Below are 22,891 nucleotides of genomic sequence, written 5' to 3'. Positions count from 1 at the left end.
ATAGTCTTCAATGTGAATGTCTTCACATACCACCTTTGACTTCATTGTCTTCATACATTTTTAGGGGTCATCTCTGGTAGGAAAACCGAATCAATGAGGGACTTCTACCTGTGTTATCCTGCAATTCTCACAAACACATTAGTCCCTCAACCAGGTTTGTCGTCAATACTCCAAAACCAACTAGGGGTGGGACTAGATGCACTTACAATCTCCCCCTTTTTGGTGATTGATGACAAACTGGTTGAAGTTTTCAACGAGGAATAAAATATGTGAAATTGTAAAGGATAGGGTATTGTCTTCATAAGTTGCAAGGGCTCCCCCTGAAGATGTGCATATAAGTAATTTGCTTTTGGAATGCAAATGCACATGGCAGGTTGTACTTGTAGAGATCCTTTTCAACCTATGATGACAATTCATCATGCAAGATATGATGTAACGAAGATAATGACATGCATAATGAAAAATGGACATCTGCAAAATGATCTAAGTGCGGAATTTATCGTCGCACATGCGGAATTTGTCATCGCATCACAGAATAGCAAATAAGTAGTAGACGACCATCAAGTTTAAGTGTTACAACTCAAAGAACCAAATGTATCGAAAACAAGAGTTGTAAGCACTTGGCAAAAATTAAAGCAACCACCCATATTGACCCGCTTGAAGACTATCAACTCATATGCTTCTCCCCCTTTTGTCAGTGAGGACCAAAAAGGTTTGAAGACATAGAGCGCCTGCTCGTTCCCATGAGGTGCAGGCGAGGCAGCAGGGTCGTCGTTGAGATCCGGTGGTGCAGAAGAACTTGGTGCAGTGTCGACACATGCTGAAGTTGGAGGAGGTGAAGTTGCATCATCTTGGTCATCGATGACTCTGGCATTTACGGTCGCAGCTGAGGACGAGTAGTCAGAGTCTTCAAGTGAGGGAGTCCAACGCAAGTGAGCATTTCTGGGAGGAGTTGAGTCAAACTTGAACCGTTCGATGAAGCCATCGTCTTGCAGATCAGCCTCAGCACTAAGTAGGGTCAAACTCTTCCACGACCTCCGACAGGTTCCATGAGTGACAAAGGCATTCTTGGTGGCAAGATTGCGAATACGGTTGACATCCACCAAGAGGCTTTGCATCTGATGCTTAAGCCAGTCGTGATGTTTGTCCTGTTTCTGATGCAGCGCTACGAGAAGCTCTCGGTCATTTAGGACACGAGAGCGTCTTCGAGGCCTTTGCGCAATGGTGCTGCCAGTGATGTCAGTTTGGGCGCGAGGGGCACGTGTGTTTCCAGCAAGGGGATAAACACAAGAAACTGCTGGAACTCCTTCAATGGGCTGGGTGAAGCTTTGGCGATCAACATTGTGAAGATAAATGGGATCCTTAGCAGGCTCTGGGTAAATAGCTTCAACTGATAGATCAACCTTGGGCAAGAATATAAGATGATTGCGCAGACAGCTGATAGTTGAAGGCTAAGTGACGCTTTATCAGACGCATGACCCATGGAGCATAGAATTTCAACCCAAAGATGTCGGAGCCAAATGTAGCCAACTGCCTGATGAAGAAGTCTTGAGCATTGAAGCTGATGCCATTGAAAATATAGAAAACCAAAGTCTTCATTGCTCCTTCAAGCTTCGCTGTAGATGAGTGTCCTTTAACAGGCCATAGAGTCTTCCTGATGATATGGTAAATGGTGTGAGGCAGGTAATCTAGGTCTTCAACAAAGAACTCAGATGGGTATTCAGCGTTGTGAGGCAGAGGCTTCATCATGCTCAACATTTGACTCATGTTGGGTTCTGGCTTCTGAAAGATTCTTTCCAAGGCATTTTGGTGTTGTTGACAACCTGGTTCATAGTATTCACTAGGAGTGGGCAGGCCTGTGAGCTCAATGATATCAAGAGCTTTAGCTTCATGTTGGGCATTGCCTGTCATCCACTCAAGGACCCAAGTCTTTGGATCCCTGTTGTAGCCTCGAATGTGGAGAGTTGCATAGAACTGTAGCAGAAGCTCTTCATTCCAGTGCTCCTTATCTGTGACAAACTGCAATAGTCCAGCATCTCTGAAGCAATCTAACGCTTCTTCAAGGCAGAGCAGGCCAGCTATAGCTTCAGAGTCTAGGCGCATATGGAGAAATATGCGCCCTTGATTGTATAGGACGCAGGAATAGTAGCTGCACTGCTGATAGCTCCAGAACCGATCTGAGGAAATGCGAGGTCTGGTATAAGGGTCCTTGGAGCTGTTGAAGAAGGTATTATGAGCCATGAAGCCATTCACATTGAAGACCCCAGGTGAAGTGGCAGTGCCTGGGAATCATGGAAGTCTTGGCTTTGGTTTTTGGACTTGAGGTCTGTGCTCGACATGATACTCAAATTCTGGACCAGCAGCAGGCGGAGGAGTCAGAATGGGCCATCGGACCATAATAGGCCGACCATGATCAAATGCCAGCTCCATTGTGTGAGGTCTTGGAGGGGGAACAGGAGCATTGGCATTGTCGTCATGGGCTTCAGGGGCCACATTTGCTTCAGGTGCTTGGACTTCTGGCATAGAGTAGCTTCAGGTGCTTGGACTTCTGGCACCGTAGTAGCTTCAGGCGCCGCATTAGCTTCAGCCATGACGACGTCATTGGCTTCAGCGGTGATGTTTGTGGCCGCCTCAGGGTTGTTAACCTACACTTTAGGAGCTGGAGGGTCGGACACGTTCTCCTCGAGAACAACATCTTGGTGGGACAGGGGTGTGGCAACTCTTTCTGCTTCAACTCTTGGTTCTTCTTCTTCATCGGCTGATGCAGCCGGAATATCTTCAGCCATTTTGGCTTCATATTCAGACATGTGCACAGTGGGAGTGACTTGGGGCCTTGGTCCTTTGCGAAGCCTGCGTAATGCTAGCGACGCTTGTGGAGATGGAGTGTGGGCCTCAAAGTCATCGTCATCTTGCACTGGTGAGGTAGCTTGCGGTTGGGGAGAGCTTGGGGTGTCTTGTTGTTGTGGGTGATCAGCCCACGATGCATCCTAAGCAGTTGGCGTCAAAGGACAACCAATGCTGATGACTTTGCTATGCGTGAGCACAGGCGATGATACCAACTGGTTCTCGATCGGAGGAAGGACTTCATCATCTTCAACATTGTCGTGAGGACCAATGTCTTCAGCTGCGATGGGGTCAATAGCTGGATTGTCTTCAGATTCAGGAGCCTCTGTGGAAGCAGGCTCATGAACTATCAACTGGCACTCTCGATGTTCAGACGCAGGAAGAGTCACTGAGATTGGCTCGACATTAAGGGGCTCTGTGTGAGCAGCCCGATCTCTCTTCTTGGTTTTGCGTTTCTTGGTTGGAGGAGCATCATCAGTAGTGCCCTTGGTTTTGCGCTTTCTGGCTTCAGCTTCAGCATCCCTTGTTTTCTTCATTTCTGAAGCCGCTGTGGGGACCTTAGGCTTTGAGCCTGTCATACTGGCTGGGAAGACAATTGGATGTGCTTCCTGCCTTGGTGCTTCAGGTTCTGCCACAGCTGGCTTCTTCTTCTTCTTGGCCGCCATTCTAGGGTCGATTCCTGGTTGCCCCAAGGCCTTGCGCTTTTCAGCCTCATTGTATCCTTGGACACATTTAGTGGCAAGATCCTTCATGCGCTCACGAGAACCCTTGGCTTCTTCGCGTTTGGTTCGGAAAGCTTCATTAAGTTCATGCATCATGGTCTGGAAGTTCTGAATGTCTTCAACGTTGAGCTTGGCCATGTGCTTCTTGAACTGAGCCTTTTCATAATCAATCTTATGCTTCAGTTCAACAATCTTCTGAGCTAGAGCCAGCTTAGCAGCAATGGCTCCATGGAAGGCGACGCTCAGGCCAATCGGAAGCTGAAGATCATCAAAGCTGACATTTGGGCTGTCAAACCACTCATCAATGAATGTGTTGATGATTTCAACATCAAAGAGAGGAAGGTCATTGAAGATTTCTGCCTCTTGCTTGCTCTTGATCAACTGCTCAAGAGCATCATCGCCAAGATCGTCGTCGCTGGACAGATCAATGGCGTCATTGCGCAGAATAGCAGCAGCGGTCAGTGCTTGGCTAGTGGGTTGCAAAGGCATCTTCACTTTGGAGGGCATGGAGATGCGTGACAAATCTTCAGACTGCACACTGTGTTCAGGAGGTCCAGTGGCCAGAGGCTTCGCCCGTGAGACCTTTGGTGCTGGGGCAGGCTTTGAAGCTTTAGGCTTCTTCAGCTTCTTTGGCTTCGGTGGTGTAGGTGCTTCGTCAGATTCAGCATCGTCTGCAGGTTGATCCACGACTGCCCCTTGAACCATAATATGAGTGATGAGACCTTCTAGGTTGTAGAAGGGCCCAACCAGATTGGGTTCAGCTTCTCGTGTGCTGTCAGCACGTGGCGAAGAGGGGCCTGGGTTGAAGTCTAATCCCAATGACTTCTTGTTTTCCTTGGCAGAGTTCTGTGCAAACTGATAGTTGCGCTTGAAGAGATTGTCTTCGCGACACCATAACAGAGAGGATGGGTTGGCATTAGCAGGCTAAGGTCCATGAAGCATGCAGGGGTAAAAGCCTTGAGCAATAGCTTCGATTTGGGTTGAAGACCTTTGTATATGATATCTCCCCAGGGGCCCTTGATGGCACTCTTTTCAGCATATTCTTCTGTGACAAATCTGTACTTGAACCATTCCTCTGCCCAGTGTCTTCGAATCCATCGGATTCGGTTCTTGCGTTCTGCATAGGTCTCTTTTGGATCAGACTTTTACAGCTCATAGAGATCTGGTGGCAGGTCCTTAGCAGTGTTTCCATAGTTCTGTCCGCCGCCCTTCCTGACTGACTTCTCTGTTGCCATGAAGTTTAGACTGAAAAGCTTCAACAGTGTCAAAGTCTTCCGTCTACTGGTCAGATAAGAACTGGCTTTAGGACAATTTATATGATGCTGTAAGAATTCTGCAAATGAATGCAGACTATGAGAACCTAGGGATTCTCCCACGGACATGTACCTGTGACAGCATTAAGGTGCGAGGGAAGGGGAAGAGGTCATATGCATTCGCAGAAGATTTTGAAGATAAATCAGTTTAGAAGACATTGACCTCATAGTGCGAAGACACTCACTCATAGATAGAGAGTTGGTTCCAGATTTGTATGAATCCACGAATAAGTACAAGTGAGGAATCTAACTACTTTGTGAAGCATAAGTGAACATACTAGGCATATTATGAGATGTAGTATGAAATAGATCCAACTTGTGTGAACAGAAACTGCTTGTGGTAGAAAGTGATGAATCTATGGGATCAAAGGGGCCGTAAAAAGGAGGTTTTATTTATCACACGAAGAACTGCTAGACGGAGTGGGAGAGGAGGCCGAGCAGTTCGATCTTCCGTGCCCTAACATGGCGACGGAGGACACCTACGGCGACGGCGGAGAAGACGATGTCCGCGGCCGGCGTGAAGACGACATCGGTGAGGTCGCGGCAGCTAAGCGCTTCGTCACCGGCATTGTCGAGGGCTAGCAGTGGCGCTAGGGTTTGTGCGAGAGTGGAAGAAGGGATAATGACTGTGGTGAGGCGTGTATTTATAGGGATAGGGACGGCACAGTGTTATTACACAGGTGCCCCTGGCGATTCACATCTGAAGGACACGTGGCTATCATGCAACACATCGGAGGTTTTTCCACGTTCCCACGCACACCTGGATTGTCGGGTGGTCGTTCCCACTTCTCCGGGTTTCAGGTGAAAGGATTTAGCATTGAAAACGGACTAAAGTTTGTCTCTGTGTCTTCTGCTGACAAGGATGCAGAGAAGACATTTTGACAGTGTCAATAGAATGCATATGATTTGGATAGATAGACTTAGGAAAGAAGCATAGAGGGGTTAGGGTCCGATAACATTCACTTAGTTCGAAAGATTCAGCAAGAAGCCATAGCTAAGTGAATGCTGTAGAGGACAGAAACCAAATCAGTAAGTTGAAGATAAATAGGAGAACATTTTAACATTGAAGACAAACAAAATGCGAAGACTTTGCAAATGTAACACCATGAGATAGACACTTCAAAGGGAAAATGTTGGTGGTGGCGTTACCCACCGTATAGGAAGTATTAGACCCAGACACGGTGCACAATTATCGTGGCGCTCCGAAGTCAAATTCCACATTAATATATTCACACTCAGAATGTAAGTCTTCATTGTTTGAAGATATACTTTTCTTCGTGTGGTGCACATCTAAGTCATCAACATGCTTAAGTGTTAGGATGTGTGCCTGATCACAGGACATTTGAGGATTCCAAGATATTTAGCTCACACCATAACTTGCAAAACCTCTTCTCATCCGAGGGCTTGGTGAAGATATCTGCCAATTGCTCTTCAGTGTTGACGTGTATGATATCAATATCTTCCTTCATAACATGATCTCTGAGAAAGTGATGACGAATTTCAATGTGCTTTGTCTTCGAGTGCTGAACTGGGTTGTTGGCAATCTTGATGGCGCTTTCATTGTCGCAGTAGAGTGGCACTTGCTTCAGATGAATGCCATAGTCTTTGAGTGTTTGCTTCATCCATAGAAGCTGAGTGCAGCAAGATCCAGCAGCAATGTATTCAGATTCAACAGTGGAGAGAGATACACAGTTCTGCTTCTTTGAAGACCAACATACAAGTGATCGTCCCGAAAAATGACATGTGCCTGATGTAGACTTGCGATCCACCTTGTCACCAGCATAATCAGCATTCGAGAATCCAACTAGATCAAACTCTGAGCCCTTTGGATACCATAATCCTAGTGTTGGGGTGTGAGCCAAATATCTGAGAATTCGCTTCACAGCTAAGTGATGCGATTCCTTTGGTGCCGCTTGGAACCGGGCACACATGCAAACACTAAGCATGATATCTGGCCTAGATGCACATAAATAAAGCAAGGAACCAATCATGGAGCGGTATACCTTCTGATCGAACTCTTTACCATTGTCGTCGGGACCCAGATGGTGTTTGGCTGGCATTGGCGTCGTGTAGCCTTTGCAGTCATGCATTCCAAATTTCTTCAAGCAATCTTTGAGGTATTTCTCTTGAGATATAAAGATGCCGTTGCGTTGCTAACGTATTTGAAGACCAAGGAAGAACTTCAGCTCACCCATCATGGACATCTGATATTGCTCTTGCATCATATATCCAAACTCTTCACTGTATTTCTGATTAGTGCAGCAGAAGATAATGTGATCCACATATATTTGGCACACAAACAGTTCACCATCATATGTCTTCGTGAAGAGAGTGGGATCGAGAGAACAAGGTTTGAAGCCTTTGCTCTTCAGGAAGTCTTTGAGTGTGTCATACCAAGCCCGAGGGGCTTGTTTGAGGCCATACAGTGCCTTGTTGAGCTTGTACACCATGTCAGGATGTTTTGGATCTTCAAAGCCAGGCGGTTGTGCAACATACACTTCTTCTTCAATCTTGCCATTGAGAAAAGCGCTATTCACATCCATTTGATACAGAAGAATGTTATGATGATTTGCATAGGCCAGTAGTATGCGTATGGCTTCAAGCCTAGCCACAGGAGCAAATGTTTCATCGAAGTCAATCCCTTAAACTTGAGTGTATCCTTGAGCAACGAGACGAGCTTTGTTTCTGACAACTTGACCATGCTCATCTTGCTTGTTGCGATATATCCATTTAGTGCCTATTATATTGTGCTTACGAGGATCAGGACGCTTAACCAGTTCCCATACATTATTCAGCTCAAACTGCTGGAGCTCTTCTTGCATGGCTTGAATCCATTCAGGTTCCATGAAAGCTTCATCAACTTTCTTGGGTTCAGATATTGAGACGAATGTGAAGTGCCCACAGAAGTTAGCTAGCTGTGTTGCCCTTGAACGAGTGAGTGGACCTGGTGCATTGATGCTATCAATTATCCTTTCAATCTGTACTTCATTTGCAACACGAGGATGAATAGGATGAAGATTTTGCTCTTGCTGATCATTGTCATTGTTAGAAGGATTGTCTTTAGGTTGATCAGGCGCAGAGATGATAAGTTCCTCTTTAGGCTGAGCTTCAGATGGTATGATTTCTCCAGTTCCCATAAGTTTGATTGATTCACTGGATGGAACTTCATCTAGCACATTTGGCAGGTGCTCTCTTTGCGAGCCGTTAGTCTCATCAAACCGCACATCCACAGTTTCAACCACTTTATAGTGAAAGAGGTTGAAGACTCTGTAGGAGTGTGAATCCTTTCCAAATCCAAGCATAAAGCCTTCATGTGCTTTCGGTGCAAATTTTGAAGTGTGATGTGGATCCTTGATCCAGCACCTGGCACCAAATACTCTGAAGTAACTGACATTTGGCTTCTTGCCAGTAAGGAGCTCATAGGATGCCTCGTTCAGAAGCTTGTGAAGATAAACACGGTTGATGATATGGCATGCAGTATCAATGGCTTCAGGCCAGAACTTTCTTGGAGTCTTGTATTCATCAAACATCGTACGGGCCATCTCAATAAGTGTTCTGTTCTTGCGTTCCATGACGCCATTCTACTGCGGCGTGTATGGAGCTGAGAATTTATGTGTGATGCCCAAAGTATCAAGATAAGTGTCTAGGCCAGTGTTCTTGAATTCAGTGCCATTGTCACTTCTGATGTGCTTGATCTTGACACCATAGTTGTTCATGGCTCGATTGGCGAAGCGTCTGAAGACATCCTGCACTTCAGTCTTCTAGAGGATTATATGCACCCAAGTGTATCTTGAATAATCATCAACAATGACAAAGCCATAGAGACAAGCAGTAGTAGTAAGAGTTGAGTAATGAGTGGGACCAAAAAGGTCCATGTGGAGCAGTTCGAAGGGTTGAGTCGTTGTCATGATTGTCTTCGAGGGATGCTTGGCCCTCATCATCTTTCCTGCTTCATAGGCACTACATAAGTGATCCTTCTTGAACTTGACGCCCTCGATGCCTATGACATGCTTCTTCGTTGCAAGGGTGTGCAGGTTCCTCATGCCAGCATGCCCTAGGCTCCGATGCCAGAGCCAGCATTCAGAAGCTTTTGCTAGGAGACATACGGCAAGTTGTGGTCCTGCTGAGAAATCTACCACGTACAAATCATCTTTCCGATACCATTCAAAGACTAGAGACTTGTCAGATTCCATTAGAACAAGGAAACGATATTTTCCAAACATCACAATCATGTTCAAATCGCAAAGCATCGAGACAGACATTAATTTGAAACCAAGGGATTCAACAAGCATGACTTTATCCATGTGTTGATCCTTTGAGATTGCAACTCTACGTAGATCTAGTATCTTGCCTTTACCAGTGTCAGCAAATGTGATGTGACTTTTGTCAGATGGACGTAAGGTTGAGTCCATGAGAAGACTTCGCTTGCCAGTCATGTGATTAGTACACCCACTATCAATAATCCACTCTGAAGCAGCCGGTGTCGTACCCCACAGTGCAGTTAGGGGGATAGGCTTCACGAAGAGAATTGTGAAGCATAAACATTTGACGAGCAAGTGGATTATGAAAGCTTAGATCGAGGTTAGGACTGATAGGGCAAGTAGCAAGCAACTCGGGAACAAAATACATAAAAAGACCATTTGGGCATTTGATCTTGCACCCTAGAAGATGTTTAAGGTCCCCAGCTATAGCTTCAGACCAATTTGATTGTCGGCTGGAGACCTTTCCCTGCAAAAGAGAGTTAAGCTTTCTTAGCCACCCACATCTTCAAGGTTGGCTTCGAAGCAATGAGTCTAAGTGCAGCATCTGAGAACTTTGGCTTTGGAGCCTTAGCAAAAAGTCTTGCAGGTGGACAATAGTACTCATAAGAATAAGCAGAGTAGTTCTTGGTCTTATGAACATGGCGGTTTGATGAAAAGCGCTCATATTCATAGGCCTGTGTATGGCTTCCCTGCAAAACATTTGCATTAGTGCGACTCAGGTGAGTCCTTTGTCTGTATGAAGCCTTTGGACCATATGAAGCCTGTGGTCTGGGGTTTGTCTTCTTCACTTGTGGTGTCATGATGACATTCACAGGAAGATTTTCCAGCAACCTTTTCGGCACCCAGACTTTCTTCACAGGTGGCCCATTCCTGCAGTTAGTACCAATATACCTGGCAAACACTTCACCATTTTGATTCTTAAACAGTTTATAGTTTGCATCAAAGGATTCATCAATAACAATGGGATTAGCACAATTGAAGCCTGACAGGGTGGATGGATCCACTTAGGGTTCCTTTGCAGCAACCCATGTGGTTTTGGGGTACTGCTCAGGTTTCCAGTAAGAGCCATCAGCATTCATTTTCCTTTCGAACCCAAGACCCTCTTTTCAAGGGTTTCGGTTCAGGATCTGCCTTTTGAGGACATCACATAGTGTCTGATGCCCTTTGAGACTTTTGTACATCCCTGTTTCAAGCAATGTCTTCAACCTAGAATTTTCATCAGCAATTGCAGTGGTATCCTCAGCAAGGGGTTAGTTACCACATCAACAGTTGAAGATATTGCAATAGTAGCAGCAGTAGAACATCCAGCAACAGAAGTAGTGTTGTCACGCTCAATGCATTTAAGACATGGTGGTTCAAATCCTTCCTGAGCGGAACTGATCTGTTTGGCGCAAAGTGACTCGTTTTCCTTTTGAAGATCTTCATGAGCCGCTCTCAATTTCTCAAGATCTTGCTTCCTTTGAAGATAATCATAGGAAAGCTTTTCATGAGTTGTTGAGAGCGTTTCATGACAAGTTTCAAGTTCCTCATACTTAACATGAAGATTTTTTATGTCTTCAATTAAGGACTGAGATCAGTCATTTCAGCGTCTAACAGGTCATCGCTTTTGTCTAATAGTTTTTGAATATGTTCCATAGCTTTCTGTTGTTCAGTTGCAATTTTAGCAAGTGTTTTGTAGCTGGGTTTGGAACCACAATTAGAGTCATCTTCACTGGATGTTTGATAGTGAGTAGTGCGTGTGTTTACCTTGGCACCGCATGCCATGAAGCAGTAGGTGGGAGCAGAGTAGTCCTTGTCATTTGTGTCGGATTTCGGGTTCCGGCAGACCCTTGAGGTTTGAACACTGGGGTGCGCACGGAGATTTCGCCTCCTACCTACCTGCACCCCTCCGCCATGCTAGGATCTAAAACTAAGGAAAGAACAACACAAGAGACACAGGGTTTATACTAGTTCGGGCCACCGTTGTGGTGTAATACACTACTCCAGTGTGTGGTATGGTGGATTGCCTCTTGGGCTGATGATGATGAACAATACAAGTAAGAACAGCATCCGAAGGTCTGTTCTTGGCTGGGGCGATGAACTGCTCAGTGGAGTTCAGTCACCTTCTCTCTCTCTCTCTCCAGCCAACCGACCGACCCCTTGCTATGTGGGTGGCTGGTCCTATTTATAGAGGCCCTGGTCCTCTCCCCAAATATCGAGCGGGAAGGGAGCCAACATCGGCGGGCTAATTTGAAGGGGGACAGCAAGTATCAGCTATCCTGACAAAAGTAGTCTTCGCTTGCGCAAAGCTCTGGTGATGACGCCGTCTTGGGCTCCAAGGTGACATCCGTCTCGTAGTCCTCCTGATCTTGGTCTCGTTGCACCGAAATGGCAACATTTGCCTGATGCCTCGGTACTCCGCGGCTGCGCTTGCCCCCTTTGCACCAAAGAGGAAAGGAGGACGCTGCGCAGGCTGGCACCCGCCTGGCGCCCTGAGTCGTCATGGCGTGCGTCACGGGCACCTCGTGAGGTACCCCTGTCACAGCCCCAGTTCAGGCCTTGCCTGCCTTTGCATTAGCCTCCATGCATCATGTCTAAATTCTATTAATTTTGAAATGGGGACTGATAAACCCTAGCAGCAAGTGAAATACAACTAGGGTCAAATTAAATCTTTTCCATCTACCCAAAATGGCTTTTAGAAAAGTTCATCAATTTTGGAATGGGTGAAAACTTCTTCCAAAAATGATGCACACATTTCTAGGACATTTCTGGATTTTGGAGTTAATTCATACGTATTTGCATTTGGACAATTAAATGCTATATAATATATTAAATGTTCAAATAATTCTGAACTTAAGTGAGGGCTGTTGGAAATATTCCATACAGAGCCCACAATTATTTTCAGGGTTTTAGAAAATGCCTTAGCATTTTAATTAAGTCAAAACAATTACAGAAAAATAGAAAACAGAAACTAAATAAAAGAGAGAGAGAGAAGGAACAAACCTGGGCCGCCCCTGTGCTAGGCCCAGCCACCTGGCAGCCCAGCCACCTGGCCGGCCCACCGAGGGCAGGGGCGTCTTCTTCCTCCTGCCAGAAGGCAGAGGAGAAGACAGCCACGGTGCCGCGGCGTGCCACGCCGGCAGCTGCCTGCCTGGCTGCCCCCTCGTCGCCCTGGACTCCCTCTGCGATGCCACGCTACCCCCCTGGACCCCTTGACGCTCTCGCTCTCTCCCTGCCTCGCTCTCTCTCGCTCTCTCTCCCAAAGCCGAGCGGAGCCATCGCCGCCTCTCGTCATTGCCGTGTCCACCGCCTCTCCCTCGCTTCCCCGACCAGTCTAGGCGCTCCGCCACATCGTCCCCGACCTCTCCGCCAAGTCAAGCAAGCCGGGACGCACCACAGCACCACCATCGCCCTCTTCTTCAACCTCGGTCCGCCGAGATCGCCGGCGACCGTGCGCCCGCTCCGTTGCTTCCCCGAGCTCCCCAAGACCACCGCTGCACTCCCCGTGAGCTTCTCCTTCGATCCCTACTTCCCCCTGCTCGTTTGCGCCGTGTAGTCGCCGCCCTCTTCGAGCCCCAGAGCATCTCGCCGCCGGCCATGGCGTAGCCGTGGCCACACCCGCGCAAGCTCGCAACCGAGCACTTCACCGCACTCGCTGTGTCCCCAGGAGCCCGCAGCACCCCTCCGCACCGCCTGCTGTGCCTCCTAGCGACGACCCCGAGCTCGCCCGAGCTCCGGCAGCCGCCAACGTCGTCGTCGGCGTCTTTTCCGGCCACCCCAGGCCCGGCTACTGCTTCCAGGCGACGCGCTGCAATGCCAGCTACCCGTAGAGACCAACCGTGGCTCAAACCGCGGCCTGTACGTGAAACCCGAGCAACTCCGGCGAGTTGCCGCCACGGTTTTGGTCGCCGCCGGCTGAACTCTGGTGACTCCGACGTGGCACACTTAGTTAATACTAATGACGCCATTAGCTAATCACTGTGCCACTGACGGATGGGCCCCACGTGCTAATTAACCCCAGGATTTATTCCCTGTTTAACTTAGACTAAACCACCGGGCCCACACGTCAGGTTGACTTTGCTGACGTGGCCTTTGACCGGTCCCACCTGTCATTGACTCGAGCCAGCACTGTGTCACTGACCAGTAGGCCCCACTGGTCAGGTTTGACCTGGCCAGCCACAGTTGACCTGATGACGTCACTCTTACGTCATGCTGACGCAGTAAAACCTTTTCTGCATTTTAAATAAATCTAAATGATTTATTTATTTTAGAAAATATCCAAAACTTTGAAAAATCATAGAAAATAATCTATAACTCAGATTGAAAAGATTTATATATGAAAAATTATCAGAAAAATTCAAGGAATCCATCTGTACCATTTTCATGCATGTTTGAGCAAGTTAACCTCACTATTTAGGATGAAACATGATTAGGGCAAATTTCATAATAGGTTTGGAGTTGGAATTTGATATAGTTTTGAATTCCACTTCAATTTAAATGACTTTCTGTTGCATTAGCCCAAATCACAACATATTGCCATGTCATGATCATGCATCATATTGTTGCATTGCATTGATTGTATTCTTCCTTGTTTGCTGGTAATTGCCCCCTCTCAGTAGACGTTGTTTCCGACGACGTGATCGATGACACCGATGAAGAGCTATTCTATCTTCAGAAGTGCCAAGCAAGCACAACCCCCTTGTTCATTCCGATACAAGCCCACTCTCTCGCTCCTGCTCTCTTTTACTGCATTAGGACAACAACGATTCATCTGTTACTTGTTGCGGTAGTTGAACCCCTTATCCTCTGCATGACCTGTCATTGCCACAGTAAATAGATGAAACCCACTAGCATGAGTAGGAGTTGTTTGAGCCCTGATGTGCCTACTCATTCATGCTTGTTTGTCATGCCTGCTACTGCTTAGAGTTGAGTCAGGTCTGATTCATCGGGGGTGAATTGGAACAGTGATGAACATGTCCTACTGTGTGTGAGCTAAGTGTGTGAACACGATTTGGTAAAGGTAGCGGTGAGAGGCCATGCAGGAGTACATGGTGGGTTGTCTCATTGCAGCCGTCCTCAGGAACTGAGTTCTGTGTCTGTGATCCATGAACGGCTACTACCACTCATTGGGATCCTTAATTGACCCTCTCGGCTTCTTAATCACCCTAGTACTCTTTCCAAGAGTTGCAACTAGTTTCTGGTGTTTGTAGGTTATGTGTTGGCAGCCGTGCGTAGCGCTGACCCTAGGGGTGGGCTATGTTGCGGTAGATACACCGTCGCACGGTGTACCGGGCGCCCGTTTGGTGTCTCGGGAACCCTGTTCACATCGTTCGGGGCCGTATGCGGAAACCTCGGCCGGACTCCCTGCGGATGGAACCTGGATAGGCGATAAACCTGGACTAGAGACTTATGTGTTTAGGTAGGCCGTGGCTGACACCCTCGCCAGGCTTCCGCTTGAAGGTTGCCGAGATACATGACGTGTATATGGTGGTAAGTGGTGGGAGCGTGTGTGAAGAAGTACACCCCTGCAGGGTTAACATTATCTATTCGAATAGCCGGATTCCTCGGATATGGAAACTTGGACCCCTTGCATAGTTCATAGACAAGTGAAAGTGGATACTCTAAAACTCGCAAGATAAGTGTGAGTGCTGTGGATGGCCTTCTCGTAGGGAGACGGGAGCGGATCCATAGTGGTGTATTGAATGGTGAATTTGTGGACTCGTGTGCGCCACCTCAAAAGAGTTGCTTGCAGTTGTAGTTCAGGTTAGCCACTGAGTCAAAGCTGGCTTGCTGCAGTTAAACTCCACCACCCCCCTTGTTGATACCGATGCATATGTAGCTAGTTCTGATGTAAGTCTTGCTGGGTACATTTGTACTCACGTTTGCCTATTTTATGTTTTACAGAGAGACGTTAGTCTCGCTAGTAGTTCTGCGTGGACTTCGACGTTTAGCTTGATACCTCAGCTACGATCTTGTACCCTTGGTAGGATCTGGTAGATAGTCAGGCTTCTCAGCCTTCTTCATTTGTAGTTGTCTGTACTCAGACAAGTTAAGCTTCCGCATGTGCTTGTTGCTTGTATGCTCTGTGTGTTGGGTCATAAGACCCATGTTTGTAATATCTCGCTCCTCGGAGCCTAATGAATAAATACTTTGAGTCGTAGAGTTATGTTGTGATGCCATGTTGTATTTACACATATCGAGCATATTGTGTGTATGATTGAAATGCTTGGTATGTGTGGGATCCGACAATCTAGTTGTTTATCCTTGGCAGCCTCTCTTATGGGGAAATGTAGTCCAGTGCTTCCTTGAGCCATAGTAGTCCGCTATAGCCCGGTTCATCGGAGTCCTGCTAGCCCAGCACTACTACTCAGATCACTTGACTGGCCGGCATGTGTTTCACTTCGTTCCTGTGTCTGTCCCTTCGGGGAAATGTCACGCGGTAACATCCGGAGTCCTGCCTAGCCTGCTATAGCCCGGGTTCCCGGAGTCCTGTTAGCCCAGTGCTACAGCCCGGATTCACACGCTGCTGACCGACATGCTCGATGTGATTCATGTATGCATGTCCCCATAGGTTAGTGCCACTTTGGGTTCACGACTAGCCATGTCGGCCCGGGTTCTCTGTCATATGGATGCTAGCGACATTATCATATACGTGAGCCAAAAGGCGCAAACGGTCCCGGGCCATGGTAAGGCGACACCCGTGGGAATACCTGCGTGAGGCCGCAAAGTGATATGAGGTGTTACCGGCTAGATCGATGTGACTTGGAATCAGGGTCCTGACAGCGTTGGCATCAGAGCTGGACTGCCTGTTGGTTCGTTGAGCCAAACTGGTCGATGTCGAGTCTAGAAATGCTTTAGTTATATGTAGGGGAATTGATTGTGGGAGGGAACGTAAGGCTCTTTTTACTCCTTATACCTCATGCCCTCTGATCTGAGTCATCCTCTTCCTTTCTACGGGGATTAAGAACTAGGCCTTCTCATCTATCTATCAGGATGACGTGTTACTAATCCGTAGACTTATAGGATTGTTGGATTCAAGTCTCAGTTCAGTTCATCTCCCCTTGCTTCTTGTTCTCTTCCATGGCCCCGTCGAGGAGGTTCTCGGCCACGGAGAAGGGGAAGGCCTGCCAGGTTGAGCACGCCTCTCCTCCACCCAAGCGCGGCCGGGGGCGCCCCCACAAACATCCTGTGGCCACCACGGCAGCTCCCCGCGGCCGCGGAGATGCTTTCCAGCACGGTGGCGGGCGGATTACTGCGACCAGGGGGTGCGCTCCGGCTGCGCGTCCCCCCATGCCGCGCTTCCGTGCTGCCGAGGTGCTGCCGGAGTTCGTCGTGTGGTCGGCGGAGCCGACTAGCACCCGACTTCCTCTTCCTCGCTTCCTCCTTGGCGAGCTCCCGGCCGGCGCCCCGGGCGGCCTCTGGCTTCAGGCCGACGGCTGCTGCAGCTGGGCCTCATGGGTTTCACTGGTGGTCTCTGTAGCCGGGAGCCTGGCCCTGGCCCGCGGTTGGCAGTCGTTTGCCCACGCGCGCGGCCTGGGCCGTCGGTGCACCTTACACTTCAAGTTCGACGGTGATGCCACCCTCTACGTGAGGGTGTTTGGGGAAGATGGTCGCCGCGTAGGGTGTTGCCCCGAGGGTGACGACAGCGGCTGGGAACCCGGCTCTGACGATGACGGAGAGGGCAGTGCTCGCGCGGCTGGCGGCGCTCAGGGTTCTTCAAGCTTCTCCGACTCTTCTTCAGGCGGCGACTCTTCTAGCGGCGACCGTGGTCAGCCCCCACGCCGCCGTATCTTCTTGGGAGGTGGCAGCGTGTCCGCCCACCGTCGCGCCCTGGTGAAGCGCGAGAGGGACTCCGCGTGAGCTCCGGAGGCAGCTCGGGCTTCCCTGCGGGCCGGTGTGAGGCGACCTACACCAGATTTGTTCTTCCTTTTCCTTTTTCCTGCGTAAAAAGGATAGTAGCATGGGGCCCCGCGGGGGCGTGTATGGGTTATTGCTGTTAATCATCGTTTTGCTTTCTTTATTGTACCTTCCGGCTACGTGCCCGCGCGTGGATGGTTCCCGGCCCCAGCCGTGGGGGTGACCGACCCAGGCCGTGTGTTTGTGTCGCGGTGCCCGAGGGGCATGGACTGGAGGGGTGCTCCTGCAAGGGGCCCAGGTCGCAAACCCTTTGAATGACTAGGATAGGGACATTCGCGAGGGCGCTGGGCTGCCTCCCTCGCGAGGCCTTGCTCAAGAGAAATCGAGGAATGAGAATGAAAAGCCGAAGAACCACAAGCCAAAGACGGCAACAACTTCAATAAAACTTCGAATGAGAAGGAACAAGCCAACTGCGGAAAGCAAATGAAAAGCCGCGTCCGGCACCTAGTCTGGTCTTCGACGTCTTCTCACCAGCGCGAAGCTAAGTACTACCACTGGGCGTGGGAGGGAGCCCCAGGGCCTGAGGCTGGCGCTCCTGAGACTCCGGGGCGTGTATAGCCCCAACTCATTATTACGTGAGAGTGTCACAGGCGGCGAGCTTCACAGGCGTTGGCCTTCTTCATAGGCTCCAGGCCTTTTCCAAAACGCAATAGCTTCATAGGCACTCGCCTTGCTTCACAGGCTCTGGGCCTTTTCCAAAACGCGATAGCTTCACAGGCACTCGCCTTGCTTCACAAGCTTTGGGCCTTTTCCAAAACGCGATAGCTTCACAGGCACTCGCCTTGCTTCACAGGCTCTGGGCCTTTTCCAAAATGCGATAGCTTCACAGGCACTCGCCTTGCTTCACAGGCTCTGGGCCTTTTCCAAAACGCGATAGCTTCACAGGCACTCGCTTGCTTCATAGGCTTTGGGCCTTTTCCAAAACGCGATAGCTTCACAGGCACTCGCCTGGCTTCACAGGCTCTGGGCCTTTTTAGGGGTAGAACCTCCGGAGGTGCTGGATGTTCCATGCATTCTGGACCGGCACTCCCTCCTGAGTCTCCAAGCGCGCGGAGCCGGGCCTAGAAACATGAAAAACCTTGAACGGGCCCTCCCACATGGGAGAGAGATTATGCAGTCCCTCCCTGGAGAGAACCCGCGTGAGCACGAGGTCTCCTACCTCAAGAGTCCTGGGGCGGATGTTGCGGCAGTGATATCGCCGCAGTGCTTGTTGGTACCTCGCCGCTCGCAGCGCGGCTTCTCGGCGATGTTCCTCCCCAAGCACGAGGTCCATCCCCCACATGGCGTCCTGCTGCGCCTCGTCGAACACCAAGACCCGCGCGGAGCGACGTCTCACCTCGTGAGGGAGGACCGCTTCCGCTCCGTAGACCAGTAAGAACGGGGTCTCTCCAGTCGGCTTGGTCGCAGTGGTGCGGATGGACCACAGCACGGACTGAAGCTCGTCGTACCAACCTCTGCCGCAGGCCTCCAGCTTCTTCTTGAACGTCCTGGTCTTGAGGCCCCTCAGGACCTCCGCGTTTGCCTGCTTGGCCTGGCCGTTGCTTCGGGGGTGCGCCATTGAAGCGTAGCATATGTGCGTTCCAAGGTTAGCACAGTATGTTTTAAACAGGTTACTGGTGAACTGCGAACCGTTGTCCATGATGATGCGATTCGGCACCCCGAACCGGCTCACGATGCCCTTGATGAACTTGACCGCGGAACCCACGGGAATGGTGCGAACAGCCTCTACTTCAGCCCACTTGGTGAACTTGTCCACGGCAACGTAAAGGTAGCGGTAGCCCCCTGGCGCCCGAGGAAACGGGCCCAAGATGTCCAGCCCCTAGACTGCGAATGGCCACGAAAGGGGGATAGTCTGCAAGCCTCCTGCTGGCTGATGGATCTGCTTGGCGTGGAACTGGCAGGCTTCACAAGCTTTCACTAGTTCCACTGCGTCATTGAGCGCGGTGGGCCAATAAAACCCACTGCGGAACGCCTTGCCGACGAGGGTCCATGATGATGAATGATGTCCGCAGTCTCCGCCGTGTATATCTTCCAGTAGTTCCTTCCCTTGCTCCCTGGAGATGCAGCGCAGGGATACATCGTTTGGTCGCTTCAGGTAGAGCTCTCCATCTTTGATGCAGTATGCCGTGGCTTGGCGTGCCATTCGCTCTGCTTCCTCCTCCTTCTCCGGCAAGGTCCCTTGCGTTAAGTAGCTCCGGAGCTCCGCGATCCAACATCCCTCCTAAGGTTCCATCGTCAGGAGCAGGCGTGCTCCCGAGGCCGGGCCACAGGCCGGAGCTCCTGAGGTAGGTGGCTGGGGGAGCTCCTCCCGAGGCTGAGCCGTGTTTGATAATGACGGCAGGGCTGAAGGCTTGAAGAGCCGCTCCTCGAAAACGCCAGGCTCCTGAGGTAACCGCCTGGACGCGCGTTTGACGATGTCATCGGCTTCCTGATTGGTGCCACGGGGCACATGCTGCAACTCCAACCCCCAGAACTGCTTCTCCATCCTGTGGACCTCCGCAAGGTAGGCTTCCATGTGCTCATCCTTCGGCTCGTACTCCTTGTTGGAGAAGTTGACAAGGAGCTGCGAATCACCCTTGATGGTGAGGCGTTTCACCCCCAGGGCAGTTGCGGCCTTCAAGCCCGCTATTAAACCATCATACCCCGCTATGTTGTTGGAGACCTTTTCACCTTGCTGGAAACAGAGCTGCATGGCGTAATAGAGCTTGTCCTGAGTGGGTGATATAAGCACCGCCCCAGCCCCAGCGCCGTGCCTGGAGAACGCCCCATCGAAGTACATGACCCAGCCTTCTGGCGCCTCGCTTCCCGGGGACAGGGACCGATCCTCGTCGGCCTTGAGGCCTGGCGCCTCCGTCCATTCTGCCACGAAATCCGCCAACGCTGCTCCCTTGATGACTCTGGTCGTGCTGAATTCGAGCTGAAACGCTTGCAGCTCTATGTTCCACTCAGCGATCCTCCCAGCTGAATTGGGGCTCCTAAGCACTCTCTCCAGGGGGTATGACGAGACGACCTTGATGGGGTGACCCTGAAAATAGTGCCGCAGCTTGCGCGAGGCCACCAGTAGCGCGAGGAGAAGTTTTTGAGGCATGGGGTACCGTGCCCTTGCATCCCGCAACACCGTGCTGACGAAGTACACTTGGTGCTCAACGAGGTGGAGTGCGTCAGTGCTGGTGGCTCCCTTCGGAGACCTTGGCGCCTCTTGAGGCAATGAGGACTCCTGAGACTGGCCATCTGGGAGTGGGGCTTCTTCCGCTTTCGATGCGCCCCTCTGCGACGGCTGATCCTCCTCAGCCGCTGTAGCAGTTTTTGTGGGCCTTCCCCATTCTTGTTCCGCCTCGTCCCGGGCCGCTGCTGCGGTTTTGATTTAACGCTCCTCTCTGACTGCCACCAAGGCTGCGCTGGCGGAGTAGGGAGTGGCGGCGAGGTAAAGCACCAGGGGCTCTTGAGGGCGCGGAGCCACCATGACCGGTGGACTGGTCAGGTATCTCTTGAGATCCTGGAACGCCTTGTCGGCCTCTTCAGTCCACTCGAAGGGCCCCTTTTTCTTCATTAGCTGGAAGAAAGGTAGCGCTCGCTCCCCCAACTTGGAGATGAAGCGCCCCAGCGCGGTCATGCACCCCGTGAGCTTCTGCATTTCTCTGAGGGTCTTTGGCGGGCTCATGTCTTCCACTGCCTTGACCTTCTCCGGGTTAGCCTCGATGCCTCGGTGGGACACGAGGAAACCCAAGAGCTTGCCCGAGGGGACTCCGAACGCACACTTCTCTGGGTTGAGCCATAGGTTCACTGCGTTGAGGCTCGCGAAGGTTTCCTCCAGGTCTTGTATCAAGGTCCTGGCCTCCCGAGATTTTACCACTATGTCATCGATGTAAGCTTCGACATTCTTCCTGAGCTGCGGGCCCAGGGTGATGTGCATCAGCCGCTGAAAGGTCGCCCCTGCGTTACGCAACCCGAATGGCATGCATGTGTAGCAGTACACCCCACACGGGGTTAGGAAGGCTGTCTTCTCGACGTCTTCTACCGCCATCTTGATCTGGTGATACCCAGAGAAGGCATCCAGGAAGCATAATAGGTCACATTCCGAAGTGGAATCGACGATCTGGTCGATGCGGGGGAGCGAGAATGGATCTTGCGGGCACGCTTTGTTGAGGTTGGTGAAGTCGACAAACATGCGCTCCTTCCCTCCCTTCTTTGGCACAACGACAGGGTTGGCCAACCAATCTGGGTATCGGACCTCGTGAATGACCCCAGCGGCCTCTAATTTGCGGGTCTCTTGGACGATGAAGGCCTGCTTTTCTGTGGACTGCCGCCTGGCCTTCTGCTTCACAGGGCGCACGTTGGGGCACACGTTGAGGTGATGCTCGATTACACTCCTGGGGATCCCTGCCAACTGGTCTGGCTCCCAAGTGAATACCTCCTTGTTTGCACGCAGGAACTCGACCAGGGCCTCTTCCTGCTCGGGTTTGAGGTGGGCGCCTATGGTGAAAGTGGCGTTGGTGGACCCGTCCTCATCGACGGGTATTTGCTTGGTTTCTGCCTTGTCTTGGGTGAACAACTGCTTCTTCTTGGCGGGCGCAGCTCCCTTGGGCTCGGGGGCCTCCAAGTCGGCGGGCTATGCCGACGCCGCTGTCTTGAAGATGAGCTTGAGCACCCGCAGAGCGTCCCCGGTGTCCCCATGCACGGTGAGGACACCACTGCTCCCGGGCATCTTCATGAGGTTGTACGCCGAGTGCGTCGCTGCCATGAACTGGGCCAGCGCTGGGTAGCCGAGGATGGCGTTGTAGGGGAGGCCGATGGGGGCGACGCGCAGGCCCGACGAGCGTCAGACATGGGCGTGATGGTCGGAGGAGAACGGGGTGGTGGTAGACGAATTCCGGTGCACCCCTACCTGGCGCGCCAAATGTTGGATTTCGGGTTCCGGCAGACCCTTGAGGTTCGAACAGTGGGGTGCGCGCGGAGATTTCGCCTCCTACCTACCTGCACCCCTCCGCCATGCTAGGATCTAAAACTAAGGAAAGAACAACACAGGAGACACATGGTTTATACTGGTTCGGCCACCGTTGTGGTGTAATACCCTACTCCAGTGTGTGGTATGGTGGATTGCCTCTTGGGCTGATGATGATGAACAATACAAGGAAGAACAGCCTCGCGAAGGTCTGTTCTTGGCTGGGGCGATGAACTGCTCAGTGGAGTTCAGTCACCTTCTCTCTCTCTCTCTCTCCAGCCAACCGACCAACCCCTTGCTATGTGGGTGGCTGGTCCTATTTATAGAGGCTCTGGGGATGACGCCGTCTTGGGCTCCACGGTGACCTCCGTCTCGTAGTCCTCCTGGTCTTGGTCTCGTTGCACCGAAATGGAAACCTTTGCCCGATGCCTCGGTACTCCGCGGCTGCGCTTGCCCCCTTTGCACCAAAGAGGAAAGGAGGACGCTGCGCGGGCTGGCACCCGCCTGGCGCCCTGAGTCGTCATGGCTTGCGTCACGGGCACCTCGTGAGGTACCCCTCCTTGATCTCTCCGCCTCCTCGTGAGCCAGCCTGACGAGGCCGTGCCTGAGGAAGCTCCGCGTCGTCCGCCCCGCGAGGCGTGGCCCCTCACGAGGGTCTTGGGTTTGTGCTGGTGAAGATGGGCCGTGCTGGGCCCCCCTTTGAGCCACGCCGCAGGCCGCAGGCAGGCAAGTCTGGGGACCCCCGTTCCCAGAACACCGACAATTTGCATCGGTGTCGGTGATGAAGTCATTGTCTTTAGTGTTGAAGATGGACTTGGCAACGTATGCTGTAGCCAGACTTACAACGCTAGAATCGGACTCCTCCTCAGACTCCACCTCCGCCTCCTCAGAAGCGGACTCCTCCTCTGAATC

This window comes from Triticum urartu, chromosome 6 (assembly GCF_003073215.2).
Source record: "Triticum urartu cultivar G1812 chromosome 6, Tu2.1, whole genome shotgun sequence".
Classification (NCBI taxonomy): domain Eukaryota; kingdom Viridiplantae; phylum Streptophyta; class Magnoliopsida; order Poales; family Poaceae; genus Triticum; species Triticum urartu.
The sequence above is the reverse complement of the archived record's forward strand: the minus strand, read 5'-3'. Positions refer to the sequence as shown.